We start from the raw sequence: 25,838 nt of genomic DNA, 5'->3' as shown, positions 1-25,838 counted from the left end.
GAAAATGTCCCTCTGGCTACATGCCCGTAGTTTGTACACATTCTGAAGTACCAACTTACTACTTGTATTTACTGCAACAAAATCTTAACATCTTTCTAAAGATACATATTTTTTTAAGTCATGAGCAAGTTTTAATGTATAGCTTTGTGAAACTGTAGAGACACCTCTTGATAAATGTAACGTCACCTGCTTATAGATTTTAATGTACTGGGCTGCTTAAGCATCCAAACTAATCAGGGATGATAACTCTTCTGCTGTGAATGTACACAAAGATTTAATTTTGAAGGACTGTACGCACATATTAGGACATCTTCCCCCAATTTCAAAGTGTTGCATTCTACAGAAACAACAAAGGAAAATGGGGAGACCCAATGATCCACAGTGAAAACAATCATAGAAACAGAGTATGATGGCAGATAAGGGCCGGCGGCCCAACAGTCTGCCCACTCAAGACTAGCCCTCCCTTCCTGGGGTATCCATTTTTTAAGCATAACTCTGTGGTACCCCTACCTGTTTATCCCATTGATTCTCGAAATCAATCACGCTATCCTCCGATAAAAACAAAAAACTGATACAGATGTTATGGAGATAATTTATTGTATACCGACATATAAAAACATGAAAATTAAATTTAAACAGTGGTAAAAATCCAACAGGACCCTACACGGTCCGTGTTTCAGCGAACACACCTTCCTCAGGGGTCCAGTTGTTTGCAAACTCACATATAAAGAATTGGACTGAAAACAGTCGGTCTTTAAACATGTGAGCAAAGAACACCGCAGACTGAAGTAGCGGTTTTTTTTTGCTACTTCAGCTTGTCTGCGGTGTTCTTTGCTCACACATTTAAAGACAATAGACTGTTTTCAGTTCAATTCTTTATATGTGAGTTTGTAAACAACTGGATCCCTGAGGAAGGCGTGTTCACCGAAACACGGACCGTGTAGGGTCCGTTTGGATTTTTACCACTGTGTTTTTCATCATTGTAATTTTTTCATTGAATTTTCATGTTTTTTATATGTCAGTATACAATAAATTATCTCCAGAACATCTGTATCAACAGTTTTGTTTTACATTCTATAGAAAGCCTTGAAATATACTTCAGGGGTAACCCAAGGCTAACGTGTACCTTTTTTTTAAGTTTTGCACAGTTACTTGCCAGATTTGCTAACAAGACTCCCCAGGGGGTAGGGAGGAGGAGGCTGAACCGCGCCTGGAGACAACAGCCACAACGCCGACCAAAATCGAGAACAAAAAATTTCCAAGGCAAGTTTCTCGTGGCGTTATTACCTCCTGAACTTATAAAACGAACGCAGGAGGCGAGCCAGGCCAAACCTCTACCACCTCTACACCTTCCATGAGGAGGAGGGAAACCTCCCCACTGACTTCCAACGAAGCGAGGCGGCTGAAAAGGCCAATCTAGAGACTTTTAAAATAATATGGGAATCATCAACCTCCTATAAAAGAGATTCAATCCCTTACTTGCATCACCACAGAAAAAAAATGAGGATTTCGCTCGCGCGCCCCCCCCCCCGCCCCCCACTTCTCCCCTCCCCCCGCCAGGGCCGTCAGGAAAAGAATCATTGCATCGCTCTCTCTCACTCCAGCAACTCCCAAAACTAGACGGCAAAGAAAAGACGCAATTGCACTAATCTCTAAGTTTCGTTTCCTGACAGTCTGCAAATGACTACAATTAAGACTTTTTGTGTGTGTGTTGGCTCACAATCTTCCACTGGGGGGAGGAACAAAGCAAATAAAACGATTAATAGCCCCAGACCTTGAGGAAAGAATACTAACCTTGCTGGGAATCCGGGGAGGCATGGAAGTGAAAGCCCCGACCCGAGATCCACGAGGCGGAGGTGCCCAAGGACAGCTGCGTCGCCGAGGTAAAGCTTCATATAAGGCGGCTCTCCTGCCACCGGCACTTTTAACATCGCCGGGGAGACGTAGCCTTCCTCCTTTTAGTGTCCCCCCTCGAACGGCCTCGGGAGGTGCCTCATCCTCCCCGTTCGAAGCTTCACTCGGAGAGTGGAGCAGCGGCAAGCGAGCGCTTCCTCCCGGTCGGGGCCCCAGACAGTAACGCCCAAGAGCCCCCCCGGCGTTATGGCGAGGAATAGAGCGGAGACTCTCCTGAAACGCACGGCCTGCTACAAACCCGCCGTCGGAGCCAAAGTGGCTGACACTTGTTGCCGAGCAGTCAGTCTCCCCCACACCGATACTAGACCTACATCCGCGAGAACACACACACACGCGCGCAGGCGCGCGCTCTCCCCCTCGTTCGCGATCGCGCGCTCCGGCCCCCTGCCTCTCTCGAGTTTAAGCAGAGCTGACCCTGAATCAGAAGCGGCTACTGCCGGCTGGTGCGCGCGAGGGGGCGTTCTTTGCGCACGGAGGTGCCTGCGCTGCAGACCAATCTGTAGGCGGGACTGGGTCGCGAGAAGTAGGGGGCTGGAGGACGGTGAGCAGGATCACGTGAGCCGGTCGCTGTCCCCGAGGCTTGACTTGTTTGGGGGTGAAAGCAAGGTGAGCACGTGAGGGAGTGCGAGAACCTTATTAGGGTAGGAGCAACTTTTCCGAAGCCACTCAGTGTGTCTGTGAAACTCGCCTACTGCTCATGTCATCCCTGTGTCTAGGCGGGTGACCAACTCTCCCTTATTTCCCGGGAACTCCCTTATCAGAGGACTTAAGTTCTGCAGCATCAGCAGAAAAAAAAAATACATCTGTAGTTCTGTCTCCGCCCGCACGCTGCCCGCGGGCTCTGGCCAGCTTTGCCACCAGGTCTTATAAAAAGATGAATTGACAAGTCACAATATTACAGTCTCTCTCGGGCTTGGAATAGGCGGAAAGACTGCAATCCCGGGGTTTCAGTCACAACACCCAGCCATCACCCCTAACTGCTTCTCACGAATCAGGCAGAGGCTAAGGTGCATGAACTGGATTGTAGATTTAAAAATCAACTATTTACATTTTCTTTCAGTGTTAGCAGTCATCAGGTTTCAAAAGTTCTGTATGATCTACAGCAGTGTCTCACAAACTTTGTCAAACCACAGCACACTAAATGTGGCTGCGGCTTGAGGCATCCAGCAATGCACTGACATCAATGTGATGGTGTCAGGTGCATGCGTGATATCATCAGGTCAATGTTCACTATCACCCACTCTATTCAACATCTACATATCATCCCTAGGACACTTCCTAAAAAGGCTAAACCTACACTACTACATATATGCAGATGACATCTCCATTTTAATCCCAGTGAACAGCATAACAAACGAGACCTCAGAATACATTTCTCATCTTATGACTGAAATAGAACATTGGATATATTTCAAGCTGAAGCTAAACACAGAAAAAACAAAAGTCTTCCTTGCAAGCCCAACAGACAAAATTACCAAAACAACGTTACATGTAAAAGATCGTGACTAACCGATTACTAAAACAATAAAAATATCGGGAGTCATATTAGACACACATTTGACAATGTTTGAACACACGAACATAGTGGTAAAAAAGTGTTTCCTGACATTATGGAAGTTAAGGACCATCAAAAATACTTCGACCCATTATCATTTAGACTACTAGTGCAATCGCTAGTGCTTTCTACACTGGACTACTGCGATATTGTTTATATGGGTATACCCAAAAAACCAGTGAGGAAACTTAGAATTGTCCAAAACACAACGATCCGCTTGATATTTGGATTGAAAAAGAGTGACCATGTTAGCCCCTACAGACTGCTTCACTGGCTGCCAATGGAGACACAAATAATGTTCAAGTTCTCTTGCATATGCTTCAAGCTAGTTTGGGGACTAGCTCCTATCTACCTGTTACCTCACTTCATACTATACAACCCTACAAGACAAACCAGAATCTATTTGCATACCCAAGCATTACTGGCTGCAAATACAAAACCTTTCTGGATAGAACTTTTATGTACCAAGCAAACAAACAACAACAGTGGTTAGACAACTACATCAATGGAGCAAGAATGACCTATGACGCCTTTAGAAAAGCCATAAAAACTGCCTTATTCGACAGAAATATCACCTAAAAAGTACCTACACCAAACACTAAATATGTCCTCTTCTGCATATAAATCTGAAACTTCTAACATTTGCTAACAATCTATATATTGTATTTCAACTGCCTTTTTTAAGATTCTGTATGCTGTAATTCTCTGACTTCTGCATATTGTAACTCGCTGACTGTCCAGCTCTCTTCAATGTGAACCGCCTAGAAGTCTCACGACTATGGCGGTATAGAAGAATAAAGTTATTATTATTATTATGCATGCTCAAAGGCCCTGAGCCGCCAGTGGGGGGGGGGGGGGGGGGGATTGCCGGCAGGGAAGACGGGTGGAGAGAAGGCGAGGCAACGGCTGATTGCGAAAGGCATGTCCTGCAGGCAGTCAGCCGGCACCTCTCCTCCTTCCCTGCATCTCACGGCACACTAGTGTGCCGCAGCACACAGTTTATGATACACTGATCTACAGTATAACCACGTCACATCCGGTTCACTATAAACATGCCTCAGTCTTTTTCCCAGTCTCTGTCCTTTCCTAGGGATCCCAAACAAAAAATAAAGTTCTTAAATCTTTTCGGGAAGGGGTAAAACACGGACCTTGCGGATCTAAAACCACATGTCCTTAAAAATCTGAGGTCCATGCCACTTGTAGTTTCTGGCTCTGACAGACCTCTATGACATTTTAGCTCTGACGGATCCTAATGCTTTTCCTATGCTGAGACTAGCGGCAAAACTTTTGCCCTGAGGTCTGTGCCACTTTTAGTCTCGGCATAGGGAGGGAAAAGCATTAGGATCCATCAGTGACTAAAATGTCATAGAGGTCTGTCAAAGCCAGAGACTAAAAGTGGCGCAGACTTCAGATTTTTAAGGATGTGCATTGTGCAGTTCAGATCCGTGAGGTCAGATGCACTGCAGACCTTTGCACACATTAACCCCCCCCCCCCCAACCCAGCTATTTGCCATCCAGTGTCATATCGCGGGGGATCTCAGAATCAGTGCGGAGGGAGAGATCTGGAGGAAGGGACAATCGGGCTAATTAGCAAAAGCCATGGTGCGCCTCCTCCCTCCTTAGCCATTAGGGAAGGCAGAGCCGGGGGCCTGAGCTGCAGGGAAAGTGATGGAATAAGGGTCTGGGTAAAACAAGCTAAAAGGCGGGCTTGTCAATGCCCAGACCTCAGATTTTTAAGGACGTGCAGTTTTAGATCCGCGAGGTCCGTGTTTTACCCCTTCCCAATCTTTTCCCTCTGTGAACCTCCTTAGGTTCCCTCTATCTTCTCTCTGCCTCTTTCAATTGTTCTCCACTCTCGGGGGCAAATTCTCAAAATTAAAATCTACCTTTAACTTGCTCGCTAGACCTGTTCCAGCCTGTTTAGCATACATGTATTTTAGCGGTGGATTATTCAAACAGAAGCCAATCACTAGCAGCTCTGCACATGGAAGAAGCGCGGGAAGACCACTCCTGCTCTGGTTTACCGCTGGACCATTGGGGATTTTAAAGGTACACGGGGGAGATCAAAGTTTTAACAGTCGGCTGGGACAGGAGGCAGGTGGAATACCTTCTGACCTGGCCCACCAGGGATTTTAAAGGTACACCAGAGAGGCAAGGGAGGTAAAAGTTTTAACAGTCAGCCAATACAGAAGGCGGTTGGGATCCCTCCTGTCTCGACCCACTGCTGGACCACCAGGTCTTATGACAGGCCCAGTGGAGGCCTGCAACAGGTCTTGGAGGGGAGGCGGGTGGGCACTGACCCAAATATAAGCCGAGAAATCTATTCCACTCTCCCTCACATACCCTTCACCTTACCTCAACACTAGGAGATTGGGCTTCTGAGGCTGCTAGGGGAATCCCCGTAAAGGACTGAGGTTAAGAATCCCTATGGGCATTCAGGCTCTCCATCTCACAGGGATTCTTCAGGACTGCCCCAGAGCCCAACTACTCCCTTTTTACTTCATGGGGAGAAAACAGGCAAGCAAAAATGGTCTCACCATTGTGGATCCTATCACAAGTTCAATGAGTGTCCTTCACAGCTTTACAATGTCCCCCAAACAGGTCCTGTTGAACACCTATAAGAGATAAGTGGGAATTTCTTTCCCCCTTTTCCTTTTGCCATTGAAAACATTTTTTAAATAGCACACATTAGCACTTCCTTTAAAAATTCCATACACAGTGATGGGGCGGTGGGTTCGGCTATATGAGCTTCAGCTTTTGGCCGAATTACACAATTCTGAGTGTATGTGAAAAGAATTATAAGCTCTTTATATATATATATATATATATATATATATATACACACACACACAACTCATCTAATAACTTTCTTCTCAGGAGTTCCATACAGCATTGATATATTGTACCAATTTTGACCTCCTAGCCTTTATGAGATTTAACGGTGTCAAGTCAAAAGCGCGCCGGGACAAAGGCGCGCGCAGACAACTGAGCACAATGCGGAGCCATGCACCAAAGAAAATGACTGTTTAAAAGGACTCCGACAGGGGGCATGGGGGGGAACCCCCCCACTTTACTTTATACAGATCGCGCCGCATTGTGGGGGCGTTGTGGGGAGTTTGGGGGGTTGTAACCCCCCACATTTTACTGAAAACTTCACTTTTTCCCTAAAAAACAGGAAAAGACAGTTAAGTTTCCAGTATAATGAGGAGGGATACAACCCCCAAACCCCCCACAACGCCGCCGCAATCTGTATTAAGTAAAGTGGGGGGGGGTTTCCCCAACAAAACCCCCTGTCGGAGCCCCTAAAAACACTTTTTCTTAGGCGCGCTTCCGTCTTGCGCTCAGTTGTCGGCGCGCGCCTTTGTCTTCGGCGGTTTTTGTCTATGAACCGATTTAACAAACAAGTCTCCCTACTTTATTTATTGTGACTAGGTACTCTTGCTGCCTATTTAGATGAATCTGTGACTTGCTGGAGATTGGAGCTCTCAGGCAGTTGCAGCTCTGGGCAGGAAGGTCTCTGCTTACACCCTTGACATGCCCTCAGTTCTCTACAGCACAGTAGTGCATCAGATCTCCACTTTCTTCCACCACAAGGTTTCTCGGGCCCTGCAGGTTTAGCAAAGCTTCTTCTCACTCTGGCCCCTAGATTCAGGGGCCTCTTTCCACAGGCTTGGTTATATACTGTGCCCTTCCAATAGCACCTGAATTAGTTTCTCCATGCTTGTTATAACTTCAGTGCTTACTCCCTTTCCCTCTCTCTCTCTCTCAGCCCATAGGCTGTGTTTGCTAATCAGGTGTAGGCAGCAGCTCAATCAAGCCTCAGGTTGTCCAAACAATGGTTGTAGTTTCTCTTGCAGCTCAAAATACTTCCCTACAGAAGCAGTCTTTATTACAACACTTCTTCTCTGGAGGCACACACAGGTGTTCCCACTGATTAGGAGAATCTTTTAGTTTGCCAAAGACTTTACTCTGTATAGCCTGTTCTGAAATCCAACAGGTATTTCTTTCCTCTGTTCCTTCACCCAGGCCAGGTTTCCCTGCTGCTCTGACAACACTCAAAAGAAAATCAGAAAAAACTCCTGCTTGTTCAGCACTGACTGACTGTTATGTTTTTCCTCTCTTCCTGGCAAAGCTCTTTTCCTTAGCCTGTTTAAAACATTCCTCTATTCTTGTGTAGTGGTTCCAAACTCAGAAGGCACCTGAATCTAGCTTCTCTTGAGCAGAAGCACCATATATTACAGGGCTAGGTTGGATTTCCAGGAGAGGTCTGCTCACAAACAGCCAGGACACACTTTGCATATGAACAAAAGAAGTTTTATTTTCCATTCTAGCCTGATCCTATTATTTCACAGGTTCAGGAAGCAAGCTATACTTTCCAAGGAACAGAAATAAAGTAACTTTTGTTACATCCACTCTGGAGTCAGTACAATAGGTGTTTTATCTCAAACTACGAACTAGGTCTTGCAGAAAACCACACATTTTTCCCCTTGCTCCTCCTACTTAGCAGAGGAACACAGAGTCCCCTACAGTTTTTATTTTTGCAAGCAAATTCTGCAGAAGCGCTTCTGATCTGCTCTGCTTCTTTTTCTTATTGTTTTTGCTTGTTTCTTATTTTTTTGCTTAATTTTGGTGGCTTCGGTGCCTTGAGACCCCTTTTGTAGGGATTCTCTGCCTGGGAATGGAAACAGTTTCTGCAGAGCTTGACTGCAGCTTCACGGGGCAAGCTTTGGGTGGACCTGTGGAGCCACCTCAAGGCTCGGGATCTGTTCCCCTGGGAGCATGCTTATCTCATGACCTTGTCAGAGGCTTAAGCACAGGCTCTTTGTGCCCTGATACTTGAAGTATCAGGGCACAAGCTGCATTTTCCTGCCCCCGGTCACATGGTGCTGTTACAAGGGGGGGGATTTTGGTTGGGGTCCGATCAACTGGCAGCTTGAAGATCCTGAAGATTGGACTGTTTGGAGATACAGCAAGACCATGATTCACAGAGGCTACTGTGACTTAGTCCTCACCACTCTTGAGGTCCAAAAAGCCCTCTACTATGGTGGCCTACCTCAAAGCATTGGAAGGCTTTCCAGAAGTGGTATGCCAGGAGACCAGGTGGAGCTGTTGCATAGAGAATGACACGGTGACTGTTACCTGCAGCTAGCCGCAGGTAATCCGCTGAAATGGGGAGGAGATAAAAATGGTTGCCGCAGGTATGGGGACAAAGCCATTCACCACCCTGTGGAGCGGTGAATGGCCTTATCCCTGCAGTTAAGTATTTTGCACGCGTTGCCTCACATCACCTCTCACAATCGCATGGTGCAGCAGTCCCTTCCCTCCTGATCATCTGGGCATCTCCCTCCCTCCCTTCCTTCCCCTCACCTTCACTGGCAATTTTCATTGTTGTATCTCTGAGCGGCATGAGCATTTTCACAAGTTGTGCTCGGCTGTCAGAAACTTCCTTTTGATGCAAACAGAAACAGGAAGTTACATCAGAGGAGAAGTTTCAGAACAGCCGCACACGACTTGAGAAAAGGCTTGGGCCGCTTAGAGACAGAACAATTAAACTCGCCAGCGAAGGTGAGGGGAAGGAGGGAGGGAGATGCCTGGACCTTGGCGATCGGGAGGGGGCTGCTGGATCAAGTGAAGGGCACTGAAAGGAAGTGAAAAGAGAGGGGGAGAGGAGAGAGAAACATGCTGAAGGGAAATGGGAAGGAGAGAGAGAGGGGAACACGTTGGAAAGAAGTGGAGAAAGATGGGGAGGGAGGAGCAGATGCTGTATGTTAGTGGGTAGGAGAGAGAGGGGAGAAGATGCTGAAGGAAAGGGAGAAGGGGAGAGAGTGGAACAGACACTGAAGGGAACTGTGGAGGAGCGAGGGAAGCACATACTGGATGAAAGGAGGGGATAAAGAAAAAGGGCACATGCTGGATTGGGGAGACAGATACCAGATCTGAGGGGAGGAAAGGAGGAGAGAGATGCTAAAAACCACCTGGGGAATGGAAGAAGACAGAGATGCCAGACTATGGGGGGGGGGGGAGCAGAGGGAAGAAGATGGGTGCCAGACCAATTGGGGGGGGTGGAGGGAGAGACAGACAGTTTCTGGTAGAGGCATACAAACAGAGCAGATACCATATGGAAGAGGCAAAGAAGAGAGACAGTGGATGGAAGGAATAGAATGATGAGAAGATGAGGAAAGCAGAAACCAGACAACAAAGGTTGAAAAAAAATGTATATTTCATTTCTTTTTTTTTTCCTTTAGGATAAAGTAGTATTGTAGTTGTGTTGATAAACATTTATAAACAAAGCCCTGCCAGCTGAAGATCTTTCTCTAGTTCAGCAGCCAGAACTTTGATTTATAAAATGACAATTGTACAGAATATTATTTCTTTTTATACTTTAATAAAATAAGTTCAGTATAAAATTATTTGAGGCTTGTGCGGATGGGATCAGATGGTTTGCGGAGATAGGGACCAAGCTCGCGGGGACGAGGCAGAGATGGGGACAAATTTTTTTCCCCGTGTCATTCTCTACTGTTGTGTGCTCCAATTCCGGTAGTCTTAGTCTTCCTGCAGGCCGGTCTAGAAAAAGACCTGGTGATGGCTTCCCTCAAGATACAAGTGGCAGGCCTTTCCTGTTTTAGGGCGCACAGAGATTCCAGTTCGCTTACAGCTCATCCAGATGTGACCAGATTTCTTTTTTTGGGGGGGTGCTTCGTTTGCAATTACCCCTGCAATAGCCTTTTCCTATGTGGAATCTAAATGTTGTGCTGAAGGGGCTTGCTGAAGTTCCTTTTGAGCCGCTTAAGGATGCATCCCTTCTAGACCTGACGGTCAAGACAGCATTCCTCATGACAATTGTTTCTGTAAGGCGTATTTCTGAACTGCACATCTCTCTTGTAGACAGCCGTTTCTCCAGATCAAGGAGTCAGAGGTTTCCCTCCATGGAGTTCCTTTCTTTTTTTCTAAAAGTGGTTTTGCATTTCCATGCCAACTAGGAAGTCCATCTACCTGCTGGTTGGAGCAGAAGGATAAAGTCTTACTGAGACTAGTAGTGCGAAGAATTTTACTCCACTATTTTGAGAGGACCAACAACTTCCATCTTTCTGACCATCTGTTTGTCCTGACTAGCCAATCCAGGTGGGATAGGTCAGCTTCTTAAGGCCTCTATTGCCCAACAGATCTACATTACCATTTTGTCAACTTATATTGCCTGTGGTAAACAGCCGCCAGTTTCTCTCAAGGTACACTTGACAAGGGGTGTTGCAGCTTTGTGGGCAGAGTCTCGAGGAGTTCATCCAACTGGGATTTGTAGAACAGCTACTTGGTCTTCCCTTCATACCTTCACAAGATTTTACAGAGTGGATGTTGAGGCTCGGTCTGACACCACCTTTGGGGCCACAGTGTTGTGGGCAGGCTCATCTGTCCCACCTTAGATGTTGCCATTGCTTTGTTATGTCACCTATTGTACTGACTCTGAAGTGGATATAACAGAATGAAAGATTAGGTTCTTATCTTTGATAATCATCGTTCTGTAAATCCACGGAGGAGTCGGTATGACCTACTCTGTATCTACTCTAATTCTTTCTTTATTGCATGCATTTCCTGCCTCAGCTGTTTCTCCTTTCAGGCTTGAGTACCTTCCACCCAGCAGTCAGGATCTGCAAGGAAGCGTTCTACATATCTGAGTACATATCTTTGCCGCTAGCTATGTTCCAGTTAGTCCTCGTTGCACACAGCAGGTTGAATTCTATTGCTGCCATGTTCTTGCCTCATGTTGCTTGTTTATTATATATTGCAGAGCAGAACAGAATGATGTTTGCGGAGAGATTCCCAGTTTCCCCCTTTGTGAGTATGCTTTATTCCAGTGATGTTCGTTTGCTTTTAGTCTCAATAGTAGGGGGGCTCTGTGTTCCTTTGCTAAGTAAGTAACATACATAGTAAATGATGGCAGATAAAGACCTAAAGTAGGAGAAGCAAGGGAAAAACTGTGTGGTTTCTACAAGACCCGGTTCGTGGGCTGAGATAAAACACTTATTATACTAACTCCTCCATGGATTTACAGAATGAAGACTATGAAAAAGCTATAGCCAGACCTGGAATAAAACTCCCCAACTTCAATATATCAGTGGCTTACCTAAACCAAGCAAAGAACACTCCTTTCACTTAACAGTCTTCCCAGTGCTTTGCCTCAGCCACAGCTAGTGAAGTCTGACTTCCCAGGGCTTTGCTATCAGCCCACAGCTAGGGAAGTCTAGTTTCCCAGGACTCTGCTTCAGCCCACAGCTAGGGAAGTCACACAATTCCATTTCTTTCCAGGACTTTGCCTCAGCTCACATCTAGGGAAGTCTAGTTTCCCAGGCCTCTGCTTCAGCCCACAGTTAGGGAAGTCTAGAAGTTTCTCTCTAAATCCTGGGGACCTCCCTGTCTCATTGCACTCTTGGGTATTTAAACTCCTCCCTGCCTGAGACCTGCCCCCCCCCCCCATCAATCATCACTTTTACATACTCCTCCAGCACTTTTAAATTCTGACCCAGCCCCCACAGCACCTTTAAATTCCGTCTAAGCCCCCCAAATCAATCATCACTTTTACGTACCCCCGAGCACCTTTAAATTTTGTCCCAGCCCCCTAGCACCTTTAAATTCCATCCCAGCCCGCCCAATCAATCATCACTTTTACATATCCCCAGCACTTTTAAATTCCGTCCCAGCCCTACGGGCAGTACCTTTAAATTGTGGAGGTCGGTGGACGGCTGCCTGCTGATTGTCGGGGCCCGCGGCGCACAAGTGCGCAAGTGCGCTAATGCCTGGACCCGCGACACTTCCTAATTGTGCTGGTCACTGGTGCTTCACTGGTCAGCTGCCTGCTCATTGCCGGCATGTCGGGGCCAGCGGTGCACAAGCGCGCTGCTGCGTGGGCGCGCACCACTTCTGAATGGCTGTCAGTTCTCGTGAGGAGCTAGTGAGAACTGAGGCACCCATTTAGAAGTGGCGTGCGCCCATGCAGCAGTGCACTTGTGCGCCGCTGGCCCTGACATGCCGGTAAACAGCAGGTAGCAATCCAGCAAAGCACCAACAACTGGCACAATTAGGAAGTGTCACGGGCCCAGGCATTAGTGCACTTGTGCGCTGCGGGTCCCAACAATCAGCAGGCAGCGTCCACCGACCTCCACAATTTAAAGGTACTACCCGGGGGGGGGGGGGGTATATTCACATCATAAGACGCACCCTTATTACCACCCACTTTTTTTGGGGGGAAAAAGTGCGTCTTATGGAGCGAAAAATACAGTATGTTTTATTATTTTAAAGCTTGTATGTTAGATCATGATTATGTTTGTATTTTACTTAGGTTTAAGCGGGTTAGGAATTTTTTAAATAAATAAAATAGCCAGTTAGCAGGCTGAATATTGCTGCTAACTAGTTAAGTAGTGGCTCCATCTGGATTCCATCCTTGAACTGCCCCTAACTTAGCCAGTTTGTACATGGCTGGTTGGAACCAATATTCAGTAGCACTCCATTGAGCCAGCCAGCTCAGTGAGTTTTAATTATTTTATGCAATGAGACCTACAGTGGTTATTGATAACTAGGCCTAGCAGTAAAATAACTCTTCTAATAACTCCTCCCCCCCCAAATGCCTTTCAAAAATCCCTGTTTCCATAGCAAAGCAGCAGATGAATCCAGAGACTAGTGGGTATAGCTCACATCGACCAGCAGGTGGAGATAGAGAACTGATTAACAGTTGGCCTTAAAGCCTGGTGTTCTTTCTGTTGATTCAGTTTTGCTCTATCTCCCAGCAGGGTTGGAGCTACCTTTCTAGCTCCTGGTCTCTGGCTGCTGCCGGATAGATTGGATTGGTGTTCCGTTGGAATTCCTCTGTTGAGACTAGTTCTCTTCAGTAGGTTGGGGGTGCCTGGCTGATTGGTGCCGGCTTTGGGAGGTACACCTGGGCCCTCCCAGGTCCCTGCTCCACCCTCCCCTCCGTTGGATAGAGGGGTTCCTTTCCAGGTTGCAGGAGTATTGGCTGGCTTCTTCATTCCAGTATAAAAAAAAAAAAAAAAAAAATGGAGCCTTCCTGCTAGTACTGAGCCGGGAAGTGGTTAACTCGGCTTCCAGTACATTTCCCACCGATTCCCTGGCTTCGGGGGTAAGAGGCTGACCATTTGGGTGAGTAATTTTACTTACTTGTTTGTGGTGGTTCCTCGTAGCGTTCCCGGGTGCCGGGCGTCTTGGGGGGCGGAGTCGGCGTTCGGCGCCGTTCGCCGCGTGTGTGAAAAAAAAAAAAAAAAAAAAGCGTCGGAGCTTTGGTTGAGCCGAGTGGGGATGGCTGCAGAGGCTGGTCAGCAGTGTTCGCGCTGTGGGAAGCGCCGAACACTGTCGGGTCTTTGCTCTGCCGGGTGCTTGGAAGCACCGGCAGACGTTCCGTTTTTGACGGCTTGTGAGGCGGCCATTGCCCGGGTGCGGGAAGCTCGCTCGTTGTCCCCGCCGCCCGAAGTCGATGCAGAAGTACTGCAGGGCTCTGCCACGGAGGACAGGTGTGTGGCGGCGGGGGGGGAGGAGTCGAGACCGCCGGAGGACGGCGCGGGCCCGCTCCTCGGCTCGGAGCAAGGCGGGGGAGTGCCCCTTACTTGGGGATCATTTTCGCCCGAATTGGTAATGTTGCTGCATCAGGCTTTTAAATGACAGACCTCGCAGCCTGCCCAGCCGCTGCTGGGGGCCGGGCGGTCCCTTGCGGTTCCCTCTACCTCTGCGGGGGGGGGGAGGGGACGGATACCAGACCCACGGCGGGGGCAGTAGGGTCCCCGGGGCGGTCGCAGGGGACAAAGAAGCGCAGACTGGTGTCTGCGGAGGCTGAAGATATTTTGCCGAGGTCGCCTTTCTCACTTCCTGAGTCGTTAGAGGAAGGTGAGCTGGTGGATGGGACGCAGAGAGTCTCCCGGGTAGGGAGGTGGATGACCCTTCCGCTCTCCGTTTGTTCCATAGAGAGGAACTTTCTTCCTTTGTTTCAAAGGCTTTGCAGAGTTTGAACATTGCTCAGGAAGATACTAAGGTGTCCGGTAGCCCCCTGACGGCAGGGACACGTAGGCCGCCTACGACCTTTCCGGTCCATGAAGCCATGCAGGAGCTGATCTCGGCGCAATGGGAGGCGCCGGAGGCCAGTTTCAGGGTGGCAAAAGCCGTGAGGCTCTTGTATCCGGTGGACCCGACCGAACTGGAAAAGTTTAGGTTACCTAGGGTGGACGCCTTGGTGGCGGCGGTGGCTAACAGAACTACCTTGGCGGTAGAAGGGGGCGTGACACTAAAGGACGCGCAGGATAGAAAGAGTGAAGCGTCCCTAAAGATGTCCTTTGAAGGGGCTGCAGTTACCTTGCAGGCCACAATCTGCAGTGCCTACGCGGCGCGTGCATGTCTGCAGTGGTCCCACGGGATGACCGATAATTTGCTGGAAGCTGGGGGTTCAGTCCCTTCGGAGCTGGATTTGGAGGCTGGCTTGGCTTATTTGGCAGACTCCTTATATGATATTATTCGGGCGTCTGCGATCCAGATGTCTCTGTCTGTGGTTTCACACAGATCCTTGTGGCTCCGTCATTGGGCGGCCGATGCAGCGTCCAAGTTTCGGCTGGTGACCCCCGGTAAGGTCCTCATCGTCTAGACCACGTTTCCGGGAGGTTAGGCGTGCCAGGGCTGGTAAACCTTTTTCCAGGTCCGTATCTGGCCATTCTCTGCTTCGAGACCTCGGTTTCGGCAGAGGAGTTCCTTTCGTACGACGAACCCCTCTTCAGGGCAGTCAACACGCACCCCAGCCAGGCGCATTCCACGATGACGGGGGCTTGGCTCCCTCCGCCCTGCCCTTAAGGGGTCGGTTTTCGGCATTCAGGGCGGAGTGGGCCGCAGTCACGTCCGATCAGGGGGTGTTGGACGTTGTTCACGACGGGTACAAATTAGACTTCGCCTCTCCCGTCGTAGATTCTTTCTTGGTGTCCCCGTGCAATGGGGCGGCCAAGGGAGCCGAGGTCCGCAGGACTCTTTAGGTGCTGCTCGATCTGGGGGCGGTGGTTCCGGTGCCCCCGGAAGAGGTAGGCCGCGGTATATATTCCCTTTACTTCATTGTACCAAAGAAGGGGGGGTCCTTCAGACCGGTGCTGGATCTCAAAGGGGTCAACAGATTCCTCAGTGTGCGCCATTTCCGTATGGAAACAGTACGCTCGGTTATTGCGGCGGTGAGACCGGGAGAGTTCCTCACGTCCCTCGATCTCATGGAGGCGTGCCTCCATATTCCGATATGGCCTCCGCATCAGCAGTATCTGCGATTTGCGTTTCTGGGCCAACATTATCAGTTTCGGCCAATGCCCTTTGGCCTGGCGACGGCTCCCCGCACGTTTTACAAAGTCAGGGTGGTGGTAGCCGCTTTTCTACGCAAGGTAGGGATTCGGGTACACCCTTACTTAGACGATTGGTTACTCCGCGCCTCATTCCGACAGGAGAGTGTGTCGGTAACTCAGAGAGTAATCTCTCTCCTTCGGTCGTTGGGGTGGATGGTCAACTTTCCCATGAGTTTTTTTGTCCCCATCGCATTCATTGGTGCATCTGGGGGTGAGGTTCGATACGGCTCTGGGGGAAGGTGTTTCTGCCCCGAGACCGGGGGGAGAAATTGCAGGCTCAAATTCGCCTCCTTCTCGGGTCAGCCAGACCTCGAGTGTGGAATTATGTACAGGTGCTGGGCTCCATGGTGGCGACTCTGGAGGTGGTTCCCGGGGCCCGGAGCCACATGAGGCCCTTACAGCAGTCTCTGCTCTCTCGCTGGTTCCCAGCATCTCTGAACTACAATGTTCGTCTCCAATGGAGTCCGCGAGCAGCTCGCAGCATGCGCTGGTGGCTCCAGGACTTGCATCTTTGGAGGGGCATGCCATTGGCCACGCCGGATTGGGTGGTAGTTACAACGGATGCCAGTCTGCGGGGCTGGGGAGCCCAGTGCCTGTAACTGTCGGTGCAGGGGATGTGGTCCTCCCAGGAGGCTCAATGGCCCATAAATTTGCTGGAATTGAGAGCGATCCGGTTGGCGCTGCGGGCTTTTCAGTCACTAGTTCAGGACAAGCCGACCAGGATTTTTTCGGACAGTGTCCCGGCGGTCGCATATGTCGATCGTCAGGGGGGCACCCGGAGTCCGCAGTTGGCCGAAGAGGCATGCAATTTGTTTCGATGGGCAGAGGGGCATGTTCCGCTTCTGTCGGCGGCACACATTGCAGGGCACGAGAACGTGCAAGCGGACTTCCTCAGCAGAAATCTTCTAGATCCGGGCGAATGGGAGTTGTCGGCTCGAGCGTGCGGCCTGCTAGGCCGTCGGTGGGGGTTGCCAGAGATGGATCTCATGGCCTCGTCCCGCAATGCGAAGGTGCCTCGGTTCTTCAGCAGACGCAAGGAAAAGGGTTCGGAGGGGGTGGACGCATTAGCTCTCCCGTGGCCTCCGAATTCCCTTCTGTATGTATTCCCGCCTTGGCCCATGATAGGGCGGGTGTTGCAACGCATCTCTCGCTTTCGAGGCAGAGTAATCCTGGTGGCTCCGGATTGGCCACGACGGCCGTGGTACGCGGATCTGATGCTGCTGTCGGTAGGCGAGCAGGTAGCGTTCCAGGTGACTCCGGACTTGCTAACTCAGGGTCCAATATTAGTGGAAGATCCGGGCCGCTTTGGTCTTACGGCCTGGCTATTGAAAGGTCACGGCTGGAAAAGAAGGGCTATTCAGAACGGGTGATTTCCACCCTGCTTAAGGCTAAGAGGATTTCTACGTCAGCCTCCTATGCGAGGGTCTGGAGGATCTTTGAGTCATGGTGTGGAAGACACGGAATTGCGCCTTTCCATGCTTCTCTGCCGGCTATTCTGGCGTTCCTGCAGGAGGGCGTAGAGAAAGGGTTATCATATAACTCTTTCAAGGTTCAGGTATCGGCCATTGCCTGTTACAGGGGCCGGGTGGCTCGCTCGGCTCTCGCTTCACAGCCGGACGTGGTACGTTTCCTCAAGGGGATTCAACATCTCCGGCCGCCGGTTAAGCGAATTTGTCCAACTTGGAACCTTAAACTCGTCCTTGGGAAATTGCAGGGGGCACCTTTTGAGCCCCTGTCAGCGGCCACTTTGAAAGATGTCACACTAAAGACAGTTTTTTTGGTGGCGATGGCTTCAGCAAGGCGGGTGTCGGAGTTGCAAGCGCTTTCTTGCAGGGAACCCTTTTTGCGGTTCTCGGAGACTGGGGTGACGGTGCGTTCGGTGCCGTCCTTCCTGCCTAAGGTTATTTCGTCCTTTCATGTGAACCAGAGTCTGTTTCTGCCATCCTTCAGGAGGAGGATTGGGGGAAGCGTTTTTGGTCGGTACGGCTCCTGGATGTCCGCCGTATGCTTCTCCATTATTTGGAGGTGACGTATGCTTTTCGCCGGTCGGACCATCTCTTTGTCGCGTTCGCGGGTAAAAACAAAGGGATGGCGGCGTCTAAAGCGTCCATTGCGCGTTGGGTCAAGGACGCTATTGCTTCGGCATATGTGTGGTCAGGGAAGAAGGTACCGGAGCACCTTCCTGCTCATTTCTCTCGGGCTTTGGCTACATCTTGGGCGGAGTCCGGGGGGGATGTCATTAGAGGAGAGTTGCCGGGCGGCCACTTGGTCGTCAGGGAATACTTTTTCAAGCATTATCGGTTAGATGTAGCAGCCCGTTCAGAGGCGACTTTTGGCGCGGCAGTGCTGGCAGAGGCGGCATTGGCGTCCCACCCAGTTTGAGTTTGCTTTGCTACATCCCACTAGTCTCTGGATTCATCTGCTGCTTTGCTATGGAAGGTAAAATTATGGTCATACCTGTTAATTTTCTTTCCTTTAGAAGCAGCAGATGAATCCAGAGCCCCTCCCCAAGTGCACGGGCTGTGTGTAGAGTGTTTAGGTCATGAGGTTAGCCGGGGCTATGGTTGGTAAGTGTATTATTTCATGACTGAAAAAAAAAAAAAAAAAAAAAAACACAAGAAACGAAAAACGAGGAAATATCAGTGGTATTCAGAAGAGAAAGACACATTTTTTATTGGAATGGAGTTTGTGGCTGCTCATTCTCCTTTCGGGATGCTTGGGCAAAGTGCATAACTGAATCAACAGAAAGAACACCAGGCTTTAAGGCCAACTGTTAATCAGTTCTCTATCTCCACCTGCTGGTCGATGTGAGCTATACCCACTAGTCTCTGGATTCATCTGCTGCTTCTAAAGGAAAGAAAATTAACAGGTATGACCATAATTTTACCATCCTAGTATGTCGTTCATTTCACTATTAAGATGACAATTTCAAACCTATGTACCTTATTTTCCATGGAAAACATCCCCATAAGAACCCATGACAATTTGCAAAGCAAAAGGTATGTCTTTGGTTTTGCTGTAAAATTGTGCAATGTTCACAGGTTGAAAATTCCTTCAGATTTTCTCCCAATGCAGATTGGCTGACAGTTGCACCTTACAGCGTAAATATTAGCTAACGCTTGTTTCTTACGGCCTCTTTTACAAAGCCACGCTAGCGGCTGCCGTGCAGCAACAGCTCCAAAGCCCTTTAAATCTTTATGGGCTTCGGTGGTCGCTAGCGTGGCTTTGTAAAAGAGGCCGTAAGTGCTAGTGCTTTCTTTTTTATTACTGTAATTTTATTTCTTTGTTTTCTTGACCTGGCAACCTTCTTCCTATTCCTCTGGCTTTTGGCCAGTTTTAAATCTGTCCAACCCTTTTAGATGTTAGAAAAATAGGCTGAGTCTGGTGGCACCCTGAGCCTTCATTCACAGCAGTCCTGGACTTTAGCCCATTTTAAATCCCACTTTTTCTAGCTAGCTCAGCCTTTGCAGCAGCAGGTCTTGTGGTTAAGAAACCCAGACCAAAACTCCCTCAGGACCCTGGTACAAATACTTGTATGTTTATTTCATTTCTCATGTCTGTCTTCGTTGCTGTTTTTACAGTGCAATTGTCCTTAAGGACTAGTACAGATAAACTGGAGTCATCATGGATGCAGTGCCCTATATACTCTTAAATCTCATAAGGATAATTTAATTGCTTGCCAGGAATTCCTACTCAAAAGGACACAGACAGAAGATAGTTTATGGACAGGCCCAGATTCACTAACCCTCCAATCCGTGTGTGATCCGTTTCTGTTTGCATGCAGGCTGATGAATTCACTAAAGGCCCGCATGCAAATGGGGACGATCGGTAACACGCCCCCTACCCATGGCCAGGATCACTAAAGAGTGATCCCTGCTCATGCGCACACCCTGATAGTAGTGACAGGAGAAGCAGCCTCCTGTCACTGCTGTCAAGGCTCAGTCCCGATCTCTCCTGCCTACCCTGCTCTGCCCCGATCTCTCTTGCCTGCTCACCGGACTCTCCTGCTCTCTGCCGCCGTTCCCAGCAGTGCAAGCCCATGGTTGTAAAGCGTTCCTGCACTGCAGGGATCGGCGGCAGAGAGCAGGAGAGTCCGGTGAGCAGGCAAGAGAGATTGGGGCAGAGCAGGACAGGCAGGAGAGCCTGCACTAGCCCCATCCACCAGCCCGACACACTGGCCCTGCCCGACACCCCCCCCCAAGGTCCCAATCTCTCCTGCCTGCTTGCCGGACTCTCCTGTTCTCTTGCGCTGTTCCCTGCAATGCAAGCCCATAGTTTTAAAGTGGGCCTGCACTGCGGGAAATGGCAGCAGAGAGCAGGAGAGTCCAGAGAGCAGGCAAGAGAGATCAGGGCAGAGCGGCACATGCAGGAGAGCCTACACTAGCCCCACCCACCGGCCCGACACACTGGCCCTGTCCGACAACCCCCCCCCCCCCACTGCCTCAACCATGAACGGCCCACCAGCCCCACCACCTCATCCACAACCAGCCCACCCCAGGTCGGCTCAGGTGGTCGGGCCCGGCTTACCCACCCCTCGTACCTTTAAAATAGTTGGGAGCAGGAGGGGTGCCCGGTCCCTCCTGCTCCTTGGGACAAGGCTCCCTCCATCTTTGGGAGCAGGAGGGGTGCCTGGACCTTCCTGCTCCTAGGTGAATCTTTAGGAGCAGGAAGAAAGTCCTCCTGCTCCTGCTCCTCCGGCCGCCGCCCAATAGTGGCCTTAGGCCCCGCCCCAACGCATCATCTGATGCACAGCGAGGGGCCTAAGGCACTGATTGGCTGAGGCACCTCGGGCTCCTCCCAGGGAGGCCCCGATTCTCAAAAACTAACACTGGTGCTAGAGATGATTAGCATTAGAATAGCACTGACATTAGGGTTCTCCAAATATTCAGAGGGCACTAATGCTGGAAGCAGTTCACACACCAAAGAGTGCAAATACTAGTATAGTCAACCCTGTGCTAATTTTAGGTCTTTAGATATTCCCTTCAATGCTCAGGAACAGCGCACAAATCAAACCTTGCCCTTACTGCTGGGAACATAACACCAGATTGGAGCTGTCATTAGATTTCCAGTGCCAGAAATAGTATTCAATGCTGAGGAGCCAGGGAAACTGAAACAAATCTCTGTAACCTGGAAAATCTAATAGGGCAACTTGACAAACTGAAGAGTAGCTAATTGCCTGGACCAGATGGTATATGTCTGGAGTACTGAGAAAATTGAAAAATGAGCTTGCAGAGCTATTGTTAGTAATTTGTAATTTATCTTTACAATCCAATATGGTTCTGGAAGATTGGAAGGTGATCAGTGCAATGCCAATTTTTAAAAAGGATTCCAGAGGTAATCCAGGAAGTTACAGACTGGTGAGCCTGACGTCAGTGCCAGGCAAAATGGTAGAGACTATTATAAAGGGCAAAATTACAGAGTATACACTTCCCCCTCCCCATTCGCGGTTTCGGCAATCGCTATTTCAGATATTCACAATTTTTTTGGGGAGGGGAAAAAAAGGAAAAAAAAAACCCATAGTTTAGCCTTCCCCCCGGCATCCCGGCCTTACCTGGTGGTCTAGCGGGCTTTCGGGGCAGGAGCTCCTGCCCCGTGTAGATCGCCAATAGGAAATGGCTGTGGGGAGTTCCCGTCGTAGTCTCGAGAGACTACGGCAACTCACAGCAGTCATTTCCTATTGGCGATCTGCACGGGGCAGGAGCGTAGGAAGTTCGCTCCTGCACCGAAAGCCCGCTAGACCACCAGGTAAGGCCGGGATGGAGGGAGGGAGGCGGGGGTGGGTCAGAGCCGGACCAGAAGATATTCGCAGTTATTCACCATTCGCAGTCCGGCTCTGGCCCTATCCCCCGCGAATCCAGAGGGAGAAGTGTATATATATAAACATGAATTAATGAGACAAAGCCAACATGGATTTAGTCAAGTGAAATCTTCCTTGATTTCTTGATAGAACATTATCATTTCAAGCAGGCAAATGGAATAAATGTTTAACCAACTTTATTTCAAACGCATTTTCCTATCAAACTTTCAAGAAGTCAATTAAAACCTATCTCTTTGATAAATTTCTCCGACTCCATTTCTCTGTCTTGGTGTATCTTTAAAATACTTCCAGATAAAGCAGGCTTTATACATCAGCGTCAGGCCTTTGATAATATTAAGACGGCCCTCCACTTGATTTGGCATATACACCAGCTAAAAATACCGGCATTGGCACTCTCCTTAGATGCGGATAAGGCCTTTGATAGGGTTAGTTGGGAATTTTTATTTGAGGTCTTGGTAAAACTAGGGTTTACGGGGCAATTTCTAGAGTGGATCCATCTTCTTTATACTGAATCCCTGACTCGGTTTAAGGTGAATGGCTTTTTGACGGAGCCTGAACGTTTAGGGAAGTTAGCTGGCAGGCGCCTCTCTTCCTCCTCAGTGTGCTGCAGCACACTTGGAATCTCAGGAGGCACACAGCTTGAGATACACGACCTATAGTAACTTAACACGTTGCCACAGCAAATAATGAAGATCACTTAATACCCCCTAAAAGTGGCATTAAGTGCATATGTGTTATCTGTCATACACTTAACACATGGTAAATGTATTCTTTCTGTGTTCATTGCATGAGCGGATGCTGGGAACATCCCCAACAGCAGCATGGTTATTTCAGCTAAACTTTACCACAACTTAATAAAAATACATCTCAATGTATTACAGGTGGGTTAATAGGTGAAGTTGAAATGAGGACAGGGATCACTTTTAATTAGTTGAGCAAAGGTGCAAGAGATCGTGCCTTTGTTCACAAAGGGAAAGGCAAGGAAATTTCAGGTACAACAAATTTCTTCTGTCCTTCTAAGTTAATCTTGCACTCATATGCTAATTCATCCAGGAGTCACAAACAGCTTGCAAGTAAACTGCAGGAAGGGGTGGCGAAGGTGAAAGTGTGGGGTCGGGGCCAAAATCAGGGGGGGGTCAAGTGAGATGGAGTAGAGGGGAGTGAAAAAGGTGCAAAAGAATGAGACATCATAAAACACATTTCTATACACACACATACCTCCACTCTCTCTCAACACACATTCCACCCATCCCCCCACAACCTTCACACTCTAAGGCCCCAATGTGGCCTGCTGGTTAGAGCTGCTGAGTTGGATCCTAGCCTGCTTCCTATGACTCTGAGCAAATCATTTAACCCTCCATTGCTCCAAGTACCACAGTTAGATTGTGAGCCTGCTGGGACAGATAGGGAAAACACTTAAGATTACCTGATTACTTATGATTTATTATTTTATTGCCCCTTTATACTTCAATTTTGTAGATCCATTTGGGATCAGATAAACAAAGCAATGGAAAATCCACTGGCACTTACATATGACACAGTGCTATTTGGCACTATGAGAGCTAAAAGCCAAATATCATCTCACAATAATAAACTTCTCTTTTTTATGACAGGGGTTGCCATTCAGCTTATTTTAAGGAATTGAAAAATCTGGGATAGACTGAACTATACTTTTTGTTGGGAGTCTGTATGTCATATTTTTAAGATGGAACGAAGTATGGCTACACATCAGGGACATTATAAGAAGCTTCTGAAGATTTGGGAGCCATTGACAAAATTTTGCAAAGAGTGATTGGTGATTATGCCCTATGGTCATACATGTCAAGGGTGGGAATGTATTTTTCAATTTCTCAATTTGAGTGTATTTTTGTAATATAATGGGGGGTGATATATCTATTTGTCATAAATTATAATTGTAAATATATTTAAGTGCTTTTATAGAGTTATATGATTGTATTATATCCTGCATTTAATCATGGCTTTAAAATGAATAAAGAAATTACTATTCAATGTATTGTAAACCGCTTTGGATGACTCTCTTCATGAAAAAGGCAGTTAATAAATCCCAATAAATGCATAGCTAATATCAAGACACATGGAGATTATGGTGTCATAGAATGTATTTGTCAATGTTGTCACGCAACTCTAGGCTTGTTTATATATTAAGTTGTAAAGGGAAATGTCATAGCTCCAAGTTGGAAAACCTGAAATATATGTTGCAGAACTGGAGGTTCAGGATTCATACTGATGTAATCTTTTCTTAGGCAGTGGAGGCCCAGAGAAGGATCCTCAGCATATGCCTTCACCAACTGTATGTAACTACCACAACGTGGCTGTGGTTTTAATCAAGGACTCAGATAGCGTGCAAATTGTGTCAACACTCATAGGACCCCTGAGGAAGGCTGATTGTTGCCAAAACATGGACCGGGTAGGGTCCAAGATGTAATCTGTGAGCACTGAACATTGCTGACACATATTTTGCTATAAATTTTGAGGTTGTTTTAACTTGGACAATTTAATAAACATACAGTTCCTGGACTCGCAGAGACTCTTGCTCCTTTTTGTGCCTTTGACACTTCGACCTTGTCAGCGGAACACTAGTCCTTTCCCTTGGTTTTATATTAGCCCTCAGGCAGTGAGCATTAGGGGATTACTCTTAGTAAGCTGTAATAGTTTGTCAGAGATCAGGGCCAGGACCAGCTTGTGCTAGGCCATTAACACAGATAAGCCACTCATACAGTGCTCCTCTTTCTCTTGGGCCCCAATGCTCAAAAGCTTTCCATGTTGGTAAGACTTGTTAAACCAGTTTTATGTGCAGTGCTGGATTAACCCTATAAGCAAAGTAAGCACGTGCTTAGGGCATCAAGGGAAAGGGGGGCGCACAGAAATTTTTCATAGCCAAATTTATCATTTAAATTATTACATTTATAGCCATTTTCAAAATTTAATGAAAAATGAATAAGCTCTGTTTATAAAGCGTTCTCTTGTGTCATGGTGTTTTTTTCTGCAAAATAAAGTACACTGTGCTCGCAGATTGAAAGCTATACAAATTTTGAACAAGTCTATACGTGTTTGAAACAGCGCAAGTGATGGGTACTAGCTCATAAGGAGTTCTTAGTTTAGTTTCCAACTGTCACTGGTGTTAATGGCAGGTGCATTACCGGTAATAACCTCTTCTTGCTTTCAAAGTCTCAAAGTTGCTTAATGACTATTCCAATAGCACACTCATTTCTGGTTCTTTATTCTATTAAAATGTAAGTACGTTTTATATATTTTGAATGCATTTAATTCTATTCTTGGATATGAGCTCAGAGAGGACTTCAACAGTAATTTCTCGGCTGAACTTCAGCAGTTTCATTCATATGTGCGCCATAGGTTCAATGCAACAGAAAATGTAAAAACAAGATTCAGTCACGCTGAACTTTATAGAATAATTTTAGAAGACAATATTGAATGTGCCTTTCCAAATGTAGACATTGCATTTCGTATATTTTTAACATTAATGATCACAAACTGCTCAGCTGAACATTCATTTTCTCAGTTGAAATATATTAAAAATCCCCTCAGAACAACTGTGCAACAAGGCAGGCTGGATGCCTTATCTCTATTATGTACAGAAGCAGATGTGTTACGTAAGATTGATTATGAAGATCTGATCAAAGACTTTGCAAGAAAAAAAAGTAAAAGAAAATTATTAAGCCATAAAATAATATTATTTTCTTTCTTACTGTAATTTTTGTTTAATTTTGAATTTTCGATAAATAAAATTTTATTTTATGGTTTATTATTGTTTTAATATTTTGAAATAAAAGTGTAAGAGGGCACCAAAATGAGTTAGTGCTTAGGGCATCTAAAGGTATTAATCCGGCTCTGCTTATGTGGCATGGAAGCTCTGCCACCGATGCTCAAAAGGGATCACGGAGGCTTTTACCGATCCTCGTAGCAGCCATCAAGAACCCTAAGCTAATGTATTGCAAGGAGCTTATTAGTATTTAAATGAGCTCTCCCTGAGATGCACAAAAAGGAACAGACACACACACCTTTTTTTTTTTTCAGGCCAAATTTATGATGCCGTTTTTTTTCAGGCCAAAGTTATGATGCCGTTGTACAGAGCCATGGTGAGGCCTCACTTGGAGTACTGTGTTCAGTTTTGGAGACCACACTACCGAAAGGACGTGCTGAGGATCGA

The 25,838-nt window shown here is 47.6% G+C and overlaps 1 protein-coding gene and 1 long non-coding RNA gene across 4 annotated transcripts in view; one reads left to right on the top strand and one right to left on the bottom strand.

Annotated features, from left to right (window-relative positions):
• The window catches only part of B3GNT2 (UDP-GlcNAc:betaGal beta-1,3-N-acetylglucosaminyltransferase 2), a 53,472-nt gene extending 51,033 nt beyond the window's left edge, over positions 1-2,439 (bottom strand). For 2 of the 3 annotated variants that reach the window (XM_033936445.1, XM_033936444.1), the window contains exon 1: positions 1,795-2,439. The gene's annotated coding sequence lies outside the window, so the exon portion shown is untranslated. The remainder of the gene's footprint in view (positions 1-1,794) is intronic. The other variant, XM_033936442.1, reaches the window with a different exon arrangement.
• LOC117356778 lies at positions 1,564-24,187 on the top strand. The gene is made up of 3 exons (XR_004538708.1): positions 1,564-1,883; positions 11,253-11,299; positions 23,914-24,187. It is a non-coding gene; the product is annotated as an uncharacterized LOC117356778 (long non-coding RNA).
• Positions 24,188-25,838: the final 1,651 nt, after the last annotated feature.

Source organism: Geotrypetes seraphini, chromosome 3 (genome assembly GCF_902459505.1).
Source record: "Geotrypetes seraphini chromosome 3, aGeoSer1.1, whole genome shotgun sequence".
NCBI classification, from domain to species: Eukaryota; Metazoa; Chordata; class Amphibia; order Gymnophiona; family Dermophiidae; genus Geotrypetes; species Geotrypetes seraphini.
This window is presented reverse-complemented; position numbering and strand designations above follow the sequence as displayed.